This window comes from Columba livia, chromosome 4 (assembly GCF_036013475.1).
Source record: "Columba livia isolate bColLiv1 breed racing homer chromosome 4, bColLiv1.pat.W.v2, whole genome shotgun sequence".
Taxonomy (NCBI): Eukaryota; Metazoa; Chordata; class Aves; order Columbiformes; family Columbidae; genus Columba; species Columba livia.
Genome location: NC_088605.1, coordinates 17,749,256 through 17,766,077, shown reverse-complemented (window position 1 = coordinate 17,766,077; position 16,822 = coordinate 17,749,256).

Below are 16,822 nucleotides of genomic sequence, written 5' to 3'. Positions count from 1 at the left end.
TCAAGGAAATGAGCTAGGATTTTTTTTTTAAAAAAACAAATACTAGTAAGACTGAAAGTTTTCAAACAAAATATATGAACTTTAAGACTGGAAGAAGTATAAAGTGGATTTGTTAACAGTAAAACATAATTAAAATGGAAGAAATTAACAATCATCTGCTGTATAGAAAACAGAAGTAGGTCTCACTGGCACAAGCAAGTGAAGAAATCTGTGGTCTTCTCACCTTTTTATTTTCTTTCTTCTTATAGTGGAAAAAAAACCTACTCTAAGAATAGGGACAATAAGACTACAATAATTTTCTTTTTCTTTACTGCTTCTTTATCATCCAAATCTAAACTCTAGATCAAAAAACTCAAAGTCTGAGGAAAATGAGTTGTATTCACATTTTCTAAACCAGTGATTAAATAAAAAGTCTGACTTTTTCTTTCTGTTAAAGTAACTAGTTTGTTTGGGTATTCTGTCCTTCCTGTCCGATTTGCTTCCCCATGGATTTTTGACACTATTCTGGAAATAATTAGGAGGCCTTGGAACACTTGGGATGCCAGGTTAAAATCCCTGGGACATCATCTTCATAGTAAGCAGTGTAAGTAAATTACAGGGGTCAGTAGGTGGTTCCCATAAAACAGTCTGTAGCTTCTTGCTTCAAAAACAGTCAGGTTTTTTATGTTATTTAATTTCACCTTCCAAACCATAGGAAGATAACTGGAATTATGACAAAATGACTGTTGGTGTTGTTTTGTGGTAGTTTTTGTTTATTGGTTTGTTGGAAAGTAAAATGTGGGAAAACAAGATGTGCGGTTCTGGCCACCTGGACGATAAAGGAAGATCAATACTAACATGACCATCCGGATGGTCGAAGACACAATACTAACATAATAATATATAAAAGGCCTTGGACAGATTACTTTGAAGTATCTTTCTCATAACTGTAAAACGTTACAGCCCAGACTCGTGAGAATGGTATCGCAGGCCAGATAACCACCCCCAAGTGTCTGGGACGTGTGAATGTCCTTGCGCCTGGTCTGTGAATGAGTGGAAAAACAAGTGAGACAAACATCACATGAGTTTAGTGTGTTTTTAATTACAATTAGTGGAAAAACACCTTGCGTAAACATCTTAGTCGATGCTTGTATCTGTAAGTCCTATAAAATGGTAAATGGTGAATAAAGACGCTAGCCTAGGCCTAAGTCAGCTCTCTGCTAGGCCAGGCTCTGCGCTCCATGAACAAGACCTCTGCCTCTGCATGAATTTCTGTCTGCGTCCAGTATGCGTCATCTCTAATTGCCGCATTGGTTTTGTTTGGGTTTTGTTGTTTTGCTTGTTTGTTTGAGTTCATTTGTTTGCTTGTTTGTTAGTTTTTTATTGCAGCAGATCTTGCGATTCAAATAATTGGTTGTGTGCAAACAGAATTGCCTCTTTCTGTGTTAGTGCTCTGATAGTGCCAACACATACAAATCATAGTCATACTGTTTAGGTCAGGGTGACAAGTCAGTCACACATCAAAGCGGGTTACTAGTAGCTAGATTTAAAAAAGAAAAAATATACAATCTTCAAAATAAAATAACAGATAACATACTGTAGGTGAGTGAACAAAACTGCAGAGTTTTGCTGGGCATCTGTGGAGAGTGGACAACTGATGTCAGTTGTTATTTACATCAGAAAGTGTTAGTGAACAGGAGACATGCTGTCTCATGAGAATAAAGAGTCATTACTGATGACATAAACATCATTATTTGCAGGGTGTACTGTTGACCTGGGCACCTGAGACAAGTGAAGATGTATTTTCCATACGTAAGCAACATATCAAGAGTTACATGCCACAAGGTTTTCAGGAGCAAGTACCACGAAAGTGTAAATTTCATTTTTTTACAGTTGTCCTGGTTTTGTTAAAAACAAGTTTCTCTTTTAGTGAATTTGCCTGTCAGCTAAAGCCTTCATATTAGCTGCATTTTCCTGGAGAACCAGACACATGTTTTGGTAAACATAGCAATGGAATGCGAAGTTACTGATAAACATGGATGGACATCTCACAAGAGGGGCAACAAGAAACTGGTGACCAAGGAACCAACCAACTGAGTATAACATCCCATTCTCATGAATACATCATATAAAAGTGGGAGGTCACGAGGATCTCGTCCCTTTTCCCCTTTTGTTTATGGCCGACATTAGGAGAGGACCTTGTTAGTCATCCCTGCGAACTGAGTCCTAGTAAGAGACCGAATCCAGTTCCAGTTGGCTGCAGAGTCCAATCCAGGACTTCGGATGCCATCTCTGCAGTTGCTGGGACTTTCAAGATTGGTTTTGTATATTTTGTATTATTTTCTCTATTCTTATTAGTAGCATTAGTAAAACATTTTTAATTTTTCCAACTCTCTTCTCTCTGTCCTTCTTTCCCTCCCAATCGCCTGTCTTTAGTGGGAAGGGGGGAGAGGGAGGGGCTGAAGGGGAAAGTGGGGGGAGAGGAGGTTAACAATACATCTGCCATGGTTTTATTGTCACCCCACAATCAAAACCCTTGACAACAGTAAGAGTTTAGGCACTGTTGTTGGAGTAATGAGAGGTGTGAGAACAGATACTGAACATAAACTGTTCATTGGTGTGTAAAGATAAGGAAAAAGAAAACCAAGCAATGGTCCCTAACCCTCTCAGCTGTTATTGGAGTTCACCATGACCATTGCATTTTGAAGCTCATCAGATGTTAGAGGAGCATGTGCAGTTCGCAGAGAACTCCTACAAGCTGAATGTAGCTTATTTTCCTCATACTTGTTCCTAACCTAACATTTGTGGGTTAGAGTGTTTGCAAGTTATTTCAACATGGCATTTGAGCATGATTTCATAAGAAAAAGAGTCTTGAGACCTGTGCCTGTATGTTTGAAACTGTTGACAGATTTAAACAAAATTTGACAGACAAAAGTTTCAGATGTATTAGGTTTCTCCAAGTTTCATAGAAACTAGGTTAGATGGAAGAGGGAGGCTCTTTGGGCATTATTTACTTGCCTGAGCATGGGCTGTACTAATATTTGCACTATCCTCAAGTTTCCTGCCTGGCCTCAAGCTACTGTAACAGAAGGGCCCTCTCTGACGGTATCAGAAACAACAAGGATATCTCAGAAAGCAATAGACGCCTGTGATTAGACATACTCTTTAAATCTCAACACAACTTCCAAACTGATGCCAAACCAGCATCATAGTTCAGATATTATTAAGCACTAGAGAATCTATGCAGAACAGGCTCCTTAGAAGTGCCACAACTACTCAGAAAAACTCTAGTTGGAATTTGCAGCTGCTTAGAAGAAAAGTCCATAGGAAATCCTGCTACATGCTTCATGCAGAACTTTGCCATGGAGATTAATAAATTTAAAGATATTCTCTAGCATACAAAAGCAGATGACCCAATATAATGAAATTTCCAAAATAAAAAAAATACTTGTTGCTTTCTGGAATGGGACATTCTCATAAAATAGTTTAAACAAATTTATTTTCAATTCATTGCATACAACTGTTCATAAAACTACCTTACGCTTCTCAATTCCATTACTTGAGAAAAGGATCTAACTAAATTTCTCCTGTGCAAGCTCTTTTTGTTTGTGTTTTATTTTGTGATTTACAGACAGCATGGTACTTTTATATTTTTGACCAAGTTGAGACTGCTTTGTTTAAGAACTTCTCCAGTTTCCCTGATTCCATTATGTGCAGTTCTCATCAACGACTGTCTGGCTATATAAAATTTAACTGCTTTTTTTTTACATTATTCTAAACATATACATGCATATATATGTGTGTGATACATATATTTCACACACACACACACACACACATATATATGAAGATTGTTGGGGAGACTGGTAACATGGATTCATTCCAAAGGAAGTCCAGTTTTCTCCATAACATTCATAGCAAACAGTTTTTATAGACAAGTCCCTCTATTCTAAGTTGAATTAAGAACAGTTAAGGTGAATCTGTCCAATATAAGACTTTTAATATGCATTATAGAATTTCACAATTTTTGCAGTGTTCTGGAAGATGTGGTGTTTTTTAATGAAACTGAGGAAAATAAATACTATAGGGTAAGGTTTAGTGAAAATGTTTGTGTTTTTTTTCTAAGTTAATATTTTTATAAAATATTTATCACACACACACACACAGTATGTTTGGGATTGGAAGGGACCTCAAAAGATCATCTAGTCCAATCCCCCTGCTGGAGCAGGAACGCCTAGGTGAGGTCGCACAGGAGTGTGTCCAGGCGGGTTTTGAACGTCTCCAGAGAAGGAGACTCCACAACCTCCCTGGGCAGCCTGTTCCAGTGCTCTGTCACCCTCACTGAGAAGAAGTTTTTTCTCAAATTTAAGTGGAACCTCTTGTGTTCCAGCTTGATCCCATTACCCCTTGTCCTATCATTGTTTGCCACTGAGAAGAGCCTGGCTCCATCCTCATGGCACTCACCCTTTATATATTTATAAACATTAGTAAGGTCCCCCTTAGTCTCTTCTTCTCCAAACTAAAGATATCCAGCTCCCTCAGCCTTTCTTCATAAGGGAGGTGCTCCACTCCCTTAATCATCTTAGTTGCCCTACGCTGGACTCTCTCCAGCAGTTCCCTGTCCTTCTTGAACTGAGGGGCCCAGAACTGGAACATTTATAAAATGTTTATTGCATTATGTTGCTGTTACTGCAGCAGTTCTGTAGAGACAGTCCAGCATCAATTTGTGCCAAAACACAGGGATTTGATACTGGTTTTACTCTGATGTCAGAGAATGCCTTTGGCACTGTTACTGCTTTCAAGAAAATGTAAAAAATTTTGTTGAAAAGTAAGCCCCTGAGAAATCTCAGGTCACACTTATTAAGTGGAGTTTTCTTCAGCCCTGATGATTAAATTTTCCTCAGTGGACTATTTACACATCATATTGTGACTGATCCTATATGGCAATAAGACTGTAAATGTTTTCTTTCTTATGGGAAAATGAATTTGCTCTGTACCAGAAATAAAGGGTTTGATGAGGACTTTTATTGCAGTGATTTTTCTTTCTTTCTGGAGGCTGCTTTGGCTCTAGGTACAAGAAAAGAGATGTTTTCTTTGCGTGTTTCAATTTTCATGTTGTTGATTTTAGAGAAAAGGGGAAAGAATAGGATGTGTCCTACCTGGAATACAACAAAAGAATGGACAAAGATGGGAAACTAAAGCAGACTGACAAAAATGTAACAGATTTAAAAGTAAAACACTACTCACTCGAAGATCTTCAGATGTGCAGATCACATTGACACCCACAATGAGACACCACTGGGTTTCAAGAGAAAGGTGCTTGCAATTCACATTGCTTTTTTTTCTCACAGCAACAAAATAGACAGACAGAGCAGAGGTGCAGTGTGTCATGTGTGCAGACCAGATGAAGTTGTTAGAATTAATTTTAGGCTCACCAGTCTTATCAGTGCTTCTCAATATTTATAAGGCTGATACAAGTTAGGACAAGTTAAAGAAAAAGAGATAGAATGGAAATTTGTCCATCAAGCTGAGTTGGAAAAAGTATTTTTGTGTAACACATGTCTTTAGGGAGAGAAGCATGAGCTTAGCATAGTCATATCCTGGAATTCTTGCAGAGTGATAATATTGTGACATGAAGCAAGAATTATTAGCAGGACCTGTGAAAACTGGTGTCTTTCCAACTGTCTATACTTTAATCTTCTGTCTGTCAACTGCTGCAAATGGTATTTTGGCATATATTACAGCTACACATTAATTTCTCATTTTCTCTCTAGTAGCACCCCCAATGGGATATACTAGAGTATTGCTATTTTACCTGATTATGACATATGACAAGGTAGATCATACACTTCAGTTGCCTAAAAATCCTAAAATGGTGAGCAAAAGAACATCAATAATTCATTGCTAAAGTATCCATGAAGAGGAAGCAGATTGACTTGTTACACTGGATTACTTCTAGTTTAGTACAGAACTGAAAAAAAAAAAAAAAGCACCTCAAGGATTCAGATTTGGTGTTTGGGTTTTTTTTTCCTTTTTTTTTTTTTATTCTGCTTGGTGCACAATGTCTCCTTTGTTGCTGACAAGTGATACACCATTACCGGAAAAAAATCACAATTTGATCTTAATGAAGCACAGATTTGTGGTCAAGCAGTGAATTGTACAGCTAAGACACAAAACAACATGACTTTTTTGGATCACTAATGAACTAGATTCTTTCCTCAGTTATGTATTTACACATCAAGATAAAGCCCAAACTAAATTAAACTATCTGTACCTTGGTACGTTTAAACAATAAAGTGACTAGACTGATTTTTTCTTTAACTCTTTGCATTGAATGAAACTTTGAGGTAATATTGGCAATAAATCAAGATTTCACTCAGCTCATTTTTAATGATCTCTTCCTTGTAACACGTCAGAATTAAATACACTTTCAAGAACATTGTGCTTATGCAAAGAAACTTAGGAGACAGTTGTACACTCACTAAAGGAAAAGGTATTAGGTTTGCTAAGAACATTCATATGCCTATTTTGAAGGTCCATTAAAAAACTAAAAAAGAGACAGGATTCAGATAATGCCATCTAATTATGTAGTATAATAAAATGGTTTGAGTGAGGTTTTCTTTCATACTGGTGTTCATGGTGGTTTTAGGCAGAGATTATTCAGACTTGATAGTGCATAAGGATCCAGAATTGGTATCTAGAGACTGGAGTTGATGATCATGAATTTTCTGAGGAGCTGTGAATAGTGCTTTTATGTGTACATATCTATGTATGTGCTTGTGTGCACACACGTATACACACACACATCATCTTGCTAGCCCTAGTATAACAACTATGTGGACATGATATTGTAAACTATCTTTCAATATAGCAAGGTATTACTGGTATGGAATTTTTATGATCTAAAATGTGGCTGATGATAGAGCTATCTATTATTAAATCACATAATTCTGTGGCCTTCCTGAGTGACTTAAGTAATACTTTAACTATGTTATTAAGAATACTGTCAAAGTTAAGCTATGGCTATATTGGAGTTGGAGAAAGTGGAATATTCCATATCCTGCATCACATAGCTGTGACAGTTAGCATAGTCAAACCCTACTGAGGACTTTTTTGTAAAAGTTGCATATGATGGCTGCATTCTTTATTGGATGTAGTTTAGGAGGATAATTCAAATGAACAGATGAGGGCATACCAGGCAAAAATGAAGACATGAAAGTAATCAGAAGAACTATATGGCTCAAGGAAGATAGTGAGGGGTGTAAGATTTATAAACAAAATTAAATATAATTGATTCAATATCAGTACTGCTTTTTCCCTTGAAATGCCAGCATTAGTGGAGACATGTATCTTTCATTCTGAAAGTTCCATTTTTAGCCACACTTTTAGCCAGAAATTTGCAGAAATTGTACCTTAGGAAAGCCTTCCACGTGAGTTCATCAATTGTATTTAAATTTAAGCTGAACAACTGCTCTGATGTGGGGAACATTTTAAGCAGTTCTTCCAAAAATTAACTTCTATGCGGTAATGCAACTTGTCCATTTTCATGCTCATTCAACACAATTTCCAGAGGCAAATGTCATATTTTATTGCAATAGATGTTCATTGCCTCAAACAGACAGGGGTAGGGTCATTAGGTACTACACAAACAACAGTAATAATGATTATGAGAATAATGATAAAAATTACACAAGTGTGTTTCAGGATCTTGGCGGAGAGAAAAACAGATGCACACATACAAAGTAAAATCCTTTTCCTTAGGTCTATTTGCACTGTTTGGAAAGTCATTCAACATCTATTACTCTAAAATAAATAAATTATTAATTAATAATTACAATTAAATTAATAATTCACATTTCAGTCAAAACGAGAGAACAAAGTAATTAATTCCACAAGGTAAATTATTACGTTTTGCTTTCAATAGCCTGGAGGAAGCCTTCTAACCACAAAGCATTTTTTCTTTTTTTCTGTTACATCTGAACATTTTATAATGAGCATTTATGTTTCTGCAGCCAGCATACTAAAATGGTCACTAGTGTTTTTTCCAAGTTCGTAATTAAAGACACAGATGTGTTTTACAGACTGGTGACATCTGACTCAACTGATGTGGCTTATATTGGGCTTGGGCTGAGTGGGCAAAGCCTGCTGACATGCTCGAGCAATCCTCTTCCTCCTGCTCCTATTGGTTATCATTCAGAGAGTGGCAGCATGCCTTGGGGAAAGCAGCAGGCATGTCATTCCTACTTGCAATGGTTAGGAGCACAACAGCTGTTTACCCCATAATTTGTTGTACTGGCTCTGGCAGGCTTTTCAGGACTGCAAATGAAAATTTGCTTTTCCAGTCTGTGCATATGTAGAAAGAGAGTGAGGATCTGGAGTGGCACTTGGCACAGGAGGAGCACTGAAGTCTCCATTTGGAATAGAGATGGGCCTGAGGATCAAACTTCAAGGCCAAGTTTGAATCTTAATTTTCTCCTGTGGTGAGTGCTCCGAGCAATCAGTATCTTGTGGCTTAGAACATTCAACAAATAGAAAAAGGAAAACTTGGTTTTGTCTCTTGTTTAAACTACTCTTTTCCCATTTTCTTCCTCTCTTCCTTTCTTTTGTTAATGCTTTTCCTTTTCATCCTACTCCTTCTGCCCTGCAGGGTAGGTTTAGGGAGCATTACACAGGTAAGACTTTTCAATGAGATACAGGTGAATACAGTGAATCATAAAGTTTACCAGAAGTTTTGGATTTAGTCCAGGATATGGAATTTTTTTTGGTGGCTAAAAGGATTATGAAGAGAAAGGCAGGAAAGAAATCTACAGAAGTGCAGAGCTCCCTGAAGTCAGCGCAGTGGAGAGGTCCAAGGATTAGCACTAATATTTTCTAAGACCAGAAGCCCAAAAGAAAGTGATTACACAGAAAGATTGGAAACTTTCTGCAGATTTTCACTCTTCTTCTGATCAGGACCAGATTGGTGTGATGTACTGCAATATCTTGTTTTTGCTACCAAGCCATTAATGAACTAGAAAAATTTTCACAGATGATGTTGTTATTCCAGTGCTTTGCTGTTAATATTCTAATTACTTTACTTAGTTGAACCAAGGACATACCTCCTGGCTCCCTTGCAAGTTATTAATATTGTGCTGGGAAAGAACAAGATGGATACATGGAAACAAAAGCTCCAATGAAGAGAGGCAAGCCAACAACTGGGAGTCGTTGAGGGTGTTATTTCAGAGAAAAATGTGTTTAGCAAAAACCTGTTTCCTGAGTTTTTACATAAAGGATATCCAAACTAGTATGTTTTCAAAATTAATACTTTTTTTTTTTTCTTTGGGCTTACTACGATGACACAAATAAGAAATTATACAGAAAGTTATGGAAGACAAAAATCAATTTATCTATAGAAATAAAAGTATTAAAGTAACAACTGAAGTTCTCGAGTTTTTCTTAAAGTGACAAAGCATTTGCTAGCTGAGCAATTTTGCTTTTTACCTCCCCTCGTCTTTTTCATTTAGCCTCTTACCACACCTCTCATGACATTATGGCTAAGGAGAGTTGTTATTATCCTTTTCAGAAAATAAGCTGTGGATCAGTGAAGATATTTTTTCTAATGAAGATGTCTGGATGTTAGTAAAATATGTATATTTTTAACCTTATGCTTCATGAATAAGCACAATATTTTCAGGGTCTAGTGGATACTAAGCAAAATATACTGTATTTACACTCATATACTCCTGCTTATTTGTGCCTAAGTGGTGATTCCCCCTTTTATTTCAATAAAAAAGGATGTGTCTGCTGTTAAAAATTGTCATTGGCTGCTGCAACAAGATCTGCCCAGAGCCTTCTCTTCTCCAGAGTGAACAACCCCAACTCTCTCAGCCTGCCCTCATAGGAAAGGTGTTCCAGTCCTCTGATAATCTTCCTGGCCCTCCTCTGGATCCTGTCCAACAGGTCCGTGACTTTCCTGTACCGAGGGCTCCAGAGCTGGATGCAGAACTCCAGGTGAGGTCTCACCAGAGCGGAGTAAAGGGACAGAATCACCTCCCTCGACATCCTGGTCATTCTACTTTTGGTGCAGCCCAAGACACAATTGACCCAGGCCAAATTTAACAGCTTTACAGCTTGTGATCTGTCCAAACCAAACCAACAAAACAACAACCAAACAACCTGCTCTCGCACCTGGAGTACGACCTCCCCTTCCTTCTTCACTGACCTCGGTGTTCCCTCTATATTTCTCACACACCTTTTTTTTCTGTACTCCTCACATTGCTGTGTTGTGTTTTGCCCTCTCTTAAATATGTTTTCCCCAAGATGCCGCTTGCTTTGCTGATGCACTCAGTTGTGTCCTGTAGTGGGTCCATTGGAGTCAGCTGTAAACAACTGTGACCATCACAGGGCAGCCCCTGGTCACTTCTCACAGAAGCCACTCCAGCGACTCCCCTGCAACTAGCATGTTGCCATGTAAACCCAGTGAAAAGTTATATACAAAACATGGCAAACCTAAAGAGATTGATGCTGTTGACTCAACAGGTTCCATCAACAGATGCAGCCAGTTCAAGTCCAGTGTCCCAGAAGGTGTTTTCACATTAGTCAAACTGTAAAATCAGAGACCTTCAATATTTGTGGCCGCTGATGAGCCCATGTTATGTTAAAAATATTTCAGTTAAATTATTATGTTATCTTGTATACAGTGCTGACAATTTGCTATCCAACTCTAAATAGGGCACTAATTCTGTACTGCATTGACTTTGTGCTCTGCTAGCTTTTACTATAGAAATGACTCTTACTTGTGCCAGACAGCAGGCAAGGTGGGAATTTTATGTCAGAAGCTAGACCAGAAGGCAGATAATCTGTCTTCTAAAGCACAGATCTATATAGCATCAGTCTCAGAGAATTTCAAACTATTAAGAAGCCTAACACTCAAACTTGAGGTGTCCTGAGAGCAGTGGTGCATATGTTTACAAATTTAGTAATTACTGTGTAGCTGTTCAAGTCTTCCTGCTGGATAGTAGACATCCGAGACAGCTTTTCTGTGAGACCCAAATTTTTCATCCTATCCTTCATCCTTTTCACCCAAATTTTTTCCCTCCTATCTTTGTGCCTATAAACAAGAAATATTTATGAAAATGTGCTTAATTGATAGCAGATTTTGTCTCATGTGCTTTTATGTTTTATTTTGGTTTGTTTTGTTTTTTTTGAGGCTGGTAACATTGAAAGGAGTATACATTTTACCCTTTTTACTTGTGCAAAATGGAATACTGTAGGAATAACAAAGAAACCCAGAAAGGGTAAGTAAAGTTTTCTTCCATTTCTGCATAACATTACAGGAGAAATTTACTTCTGTGAATGCCTCTTTAGCCATAAGGATCTGCATTTTATTTTTTTTTTCTCTGTATTCAGCAGAGATTCTGACTTCTATGTTGAGTTCCTTATCTGTGTATTAATGTTGGCAAGAAGTGCTCAATAAAATTAATAGTTTCTGTATCTCAGGGTTGATTCACCTTTACTGTATTTAAGTATGTAACAATTCTGAGTGATTACAGGATTTTTGAAATAGTTTAGACTTTGAGTAAAATCATCTGTTACTATTAGACTCCCAAATCTACTTGGCCCTCAGGTAACACTTATGCAAAACATAAAGAAACCAAACCTGAACTAGACAATATCTTGCAGTACCACTTCTTTTACTGCTTGTGTTCACATTTTGTATTTTGCTAGAAATTTTTTTGAAAAGTTTCTGGTTTTAGGTTATGGTCTTAGAACATAAGTAGTAAAGAGAACTCCTGGTCCTTGCACTCATCTATTTTGCACCATCGTACAAATAATAAATAATGTCAAAAAAGTATTATATTTGTAAGTATTTAATAAAATATCATCTTGCATAAACAGGTGAAATTTTTGTTTTCACACTTAATTTCCTTGTACCTGGGAAAAAAAAATCTGTGGTATGACACTATTTTTGATAGATGATGAACTTGATAGAGTTTGATAGAGCTGATGAATTTTGGTGGTAAAAGAATGCAAGAACGAAAGGGAGAACCTGCACCCGTGAGCTTGTCAGACATAGACCAGCAGCCATAAAATATGTCTAGTTTAGAAAGAATGACAAAATATCTGATTTATTTAGCATATCACAAGAGTGACCATTAAGCATGTCCCAATATACTATAACAAATTTAGACCACAGTAAAAGACCAGAGTCACAACTTCAGTGTAGTATAGGAAGACACAATAGAAGATGGTTATCATTAATGTCCTAGATCCCCACAAAGGTGAAGAATTTTCTAACAAATCTCCCAGACTAACTGAGGAAGTAGACCATGCTCTGCATACAAATAAAATTAATACTGTCTTCCAATATTTCCTGACTGTAACGCCAGTGGTATAGTCTCTAAATCAAACCTCTTGACTTAGATTTGCTATCTGAACACTCACACTGTACACTTTATTTCTTACCTCTTTCATCCTTTTCATCAACATCAAAATCCAACTTGAAATCATTCAGATTTCTTTTATCTAATTGTAACACTTCCAGAATATCACTCTTCACATCATTTGAAACTATCTTCTAATTTGTCATCAAATTATATTAATGACTAATTTATAACTTTTTTAAATCTTGCACTGATGTTATTTTGAAACTTACGTATTTCATCTGTACCTTCATGTTTATCCTCCAAAAGTGTTTGAAATGCTATCATAGTCTCTTCTTAAGGCCTTTGCCTTAAGAAGCAAAGTCATGGAAGCCTGTAGACCTCGCTCCACAAAACGGAGAAAATGTGTGACTTTTTACACTGTATTACTAAATCTAATTCTGTTTTGTATTAGGTGACACTGCCATTTAATTCCTACACAATGATCATGTCATATTCTGTATTAGTGGAAACTTCCAACTAGCACAGTCCACAAATTACCAAAACTCTCACTTATTTTCCTGTGTAGCTTTTCTGTTTTGTACCACTCATATTAATGATAACGTTTCTACTAATACTTAAAATAAGAATCTTCTATGGGACACTATCCAATTTCTGTATTTAAATTTAAATATATTAATTTGACAGTACTAAGCCTTCTACAAATCTTAGTGGAGAAAAAAATACTATATGACATAATATAGCCTTCATAAAATCGTGCTGAAGATGTGTCATACTCTCTACTTATCATCATATCCAAATTATTATATATGACTTAAAATAGTACTGAAGACAAGCTAACAGGGAAACAGTTGCTTGGAACACTCTTTTTTTTTTTTTTCTTCCCTAATCATGAATAGAGGTATTGGTCTTCTCCAGTCATAAGATATTTACAGATTAGGTAAAAATAATGTAACTCTGGCAGGCTGATCCTGGCCAACACTCATTTAGACTCACCATGCATCTCTCCTGCAGGACTAGAAGAAAATAAAAAGGGAGAAGATTTGTGGATTGAGATACAGTTAAACAGGGAAAACAAAAACTGCATATGCAAGTAAAACAAAAAGAGAAACTCATTCACTATTTCCTATCATGAGGCAGAAGTTTAGCCACTTTCTGGAAAGCAGGGCCTCAGCATGCTTAATGGTTGCATAGGAAGAGAAACACCAAACTCATGTGTGTTTCCCTTTTTTCCTCTTTTCTCTGAGCATTATTGCTGTGCACAATGTCATATGGTATGGAATATCTATGGTTACCTATCTTGTCTGTGTCCCCTCCCAGCTTTTTGCCCACCCCCAGCCCACTCACTGGGCAGGACAAGGGGGCAAGAAAGAAAACCTTGATGCTCTGCATTCATTCTTAAGCAGTAACAAGCTATTATGTTATCTGCACTATTTTAGCCAGAAATTGAAAGTGCAGCACCACACAGACACACAAGTTGCACAGAATAAAATCTTGAGCCCTAAGAAGAGGGGAATTTGTGTCAACAACCTTAGAAACTGGGAGCTTGAACTAACTGTATATTCTGCAGTTAGCGACAGACTGATGGTGGATCATATAAATGTATTTTTTCATTACTCTTAAGAAAAAATATTCTTTGCCTAGTAAATAATTCACCTTTGGGCAGCTGGAATTAAAATTCAAAGCTTATGGGCAGTAGCAAAAATTGTGCGCTTGGTCATATACTCATGGAGAAAGGGACCTACTAATTATGAAGAGAAAGGCAAATGCAAGTTCAGAAAACGCAGCCTAGCGAGTGATAAGCAACACCTGGAACACTCAGAATATTTAAAATGTGTTCCTATCTTCCTTTTCTCTGGCAGAAATATCTTTCAATTGTATTCATGCGTAATTTTAAAGCATATTTGGATGCATTCTTGCTTAAGGTGAATAGAAAGACATCATTTATAGTCAATTTCTATAGATTGTGTCTTCAATTTAATACAGGATATACAAGTCAGTACATTCTAACATGAATATTCTTACAGAAATGTACCGATTCATATATAAATACCATGCATGGATAAATGTAACCTCATTTGTAGACAGTTTTGGAAAAAAAAAATAATTCGCACAAATGTAACTTGTAATAAAGGATGAGATAAAATAGATCAAAAGAACAGTTACTCTCACCTTAGTCATTCAGTGGAATACTTATTAACATATTTTCTATGCTGTATTTGAGACACTCCTGTAAAATTGAACTGTATTTCACAATTAAGATTTTGTGCTATTAATACTTATTACCAACTCTTGTTTGGTTTCTACTTCTTTTAAGTTTCATTTGTTTTTTTTGCAAAAAGATGTTAATGCTTACATTCCCTTATTTTAAGGTAGAGATAGGTCTAAAATTGTCTAAAAATAAGGAAAAAGAAAACTACATTCATGTGTTGATGATCTATTTTTCAGAAATGAACATTCTCCGGTGAGCAGTTCTGACTACAACTTGCAAGAAAAGCCCTCTAAACTTTATCCTCCTTTGCATGTAAAATTTCCTAATCTGGTAGGCTACAGATTTTGTGGACTTAATAGGCTTTACTTTCCTTCAGACAAAAATGTAATCTTTAACTGTATAACACCAATAAAGTAATGAAATGTATTGCAGGTTTGTGTTGCATTAAAACACATGAATTTTATTTACTTTCTTCATAATCTTCATCATACAGATTTGGGAATAGCAAACACCTAATTAATTTTCTGTTTAATTGAATTTTTGCCTCTAGGTTACTGAAGTTCTAAACTTATTAAGGCAAGTACCCTATTCTGGCTCCTTGTATAACTATTCTTTCTGAACCAAGAATTTCTGAGTTTTGTATTAGAAATACTGGATTGGAAGTGACTATGATAGTGGCAGATCAACAGAGTGTCTATTTGACGATAATGTTTCTGTGGTAGATGATAATGAATAATGGATATTTAACTTATTTAGCATAGTATGAAAAGTTATGCAAATCATATTAAATCATTAGTAAATTACAGTTTTAGTTGTTTTGACAAAGGTAAACTATCTTAGCTGATACCACACAAAGTTGACATGCAGGTTACGCACAGTAAAAAGTTAGGATTACTTTTGATTAAAAGATCTGGATTTTCCTTATTAAAAGCTATGGTTCATATAAAAAATTTATGAAATTGGAAACTCAATGCTCTTAGAAGTGTGTTAACTGAGTATCAGAAAATCAGTGAGTCAAGCTGTATAAACCTTCTGCTACCTGGAAATCAGAATGGTAGCAGGAGTGTGAAATGTGCACTTACAGTGTGGACATCTGTGGTGTGTTGACTCAGGCCGGCAGCTATGCACCACACAACTGCTTGCTCACTTCAGCCCCAGTGGGACAGGGAAGAGAACTGGAAGGGTAAAAGCATGAGTTAAGATAGAGATAGTTTAATAAGTAAAGAGAAAGGAAAAAAAAATGGATGCAAAGGGAGTCACTCATCACCTCTTGCAAACAGACTGATTACCAGTTTCCAAGCAATGGCTATCTCCTCCAAAACCACCTTCCCTCAGTTTGCATTGCTGAGCATGCTCACCAAGGGGGCAGAGTGGGAAAAAGGGAAAGCTTTGTTGCTGTGAAAGTACTGCTCAGTAATAACCAAAACACTGATATTTCATTAACACTGTTTTAGACATCTATCCAAAACACACCACCCTATGGACTCCTATGAAAAAATTAACTCCATCTCAGCCAGTTCTAGTACAGCGTCCTTGCAACCTGACTTATTTGTCTAAGTCAGTTTCTACAGGGAGATAAATAAAAGCCAGTAAACATGATACATCTATACCTCTTTAGATCTCTGTCTCTGGTTGAGATGAAAAATGTCTCCCAAGGAAAACTAGGTCATCCATGGTTATCTACCTTTCGCAGACCAGGTGAACAACAAGCTGATCATGAAACAGCAATGGACCCTCATGACAAAAAAGGCCAATACTATCCTGGGCTGAATGAGGAAAAAGTTGTCAGCAGGTTGAGGGAGGTGATCCATCCCCTCTGCTCAGTATTTCTGAGAAACCTCTGGAGTGCTGTGCCCATTTTTGGGCTCCTCAGTACAACAAATATTTGAACTTACTGGAGTCCAGTGTGGGGCCACAAATATGGTTAAGGAACTAGAGCATCTGTCACAGAGGAGGGGCTGAGAGAACTCAGACTGTTCAACATAGACTCTTCTCAGTAGTGTCCACGGATGGGACAAGATGCAAGAAACACAAATTACAATTCAGAAATCCCATCTGAACACAAAGAATTTTTTATTTATTTATTTATTTATCTAAATTGTGAGGGCTGTCCAACACTGGCACAAGTTGCCCAGAACTGTCATGAAATCTCCATCCACGCAATTGTTTATTATGGGCATCCTGCTTTAGCTGACCCTGTTCAAGCAAGGCAATTGGACTGGATGATTTCAAGAGGTACCTAGTGAGGGGAGGGGAGGGGAGGGGAGGG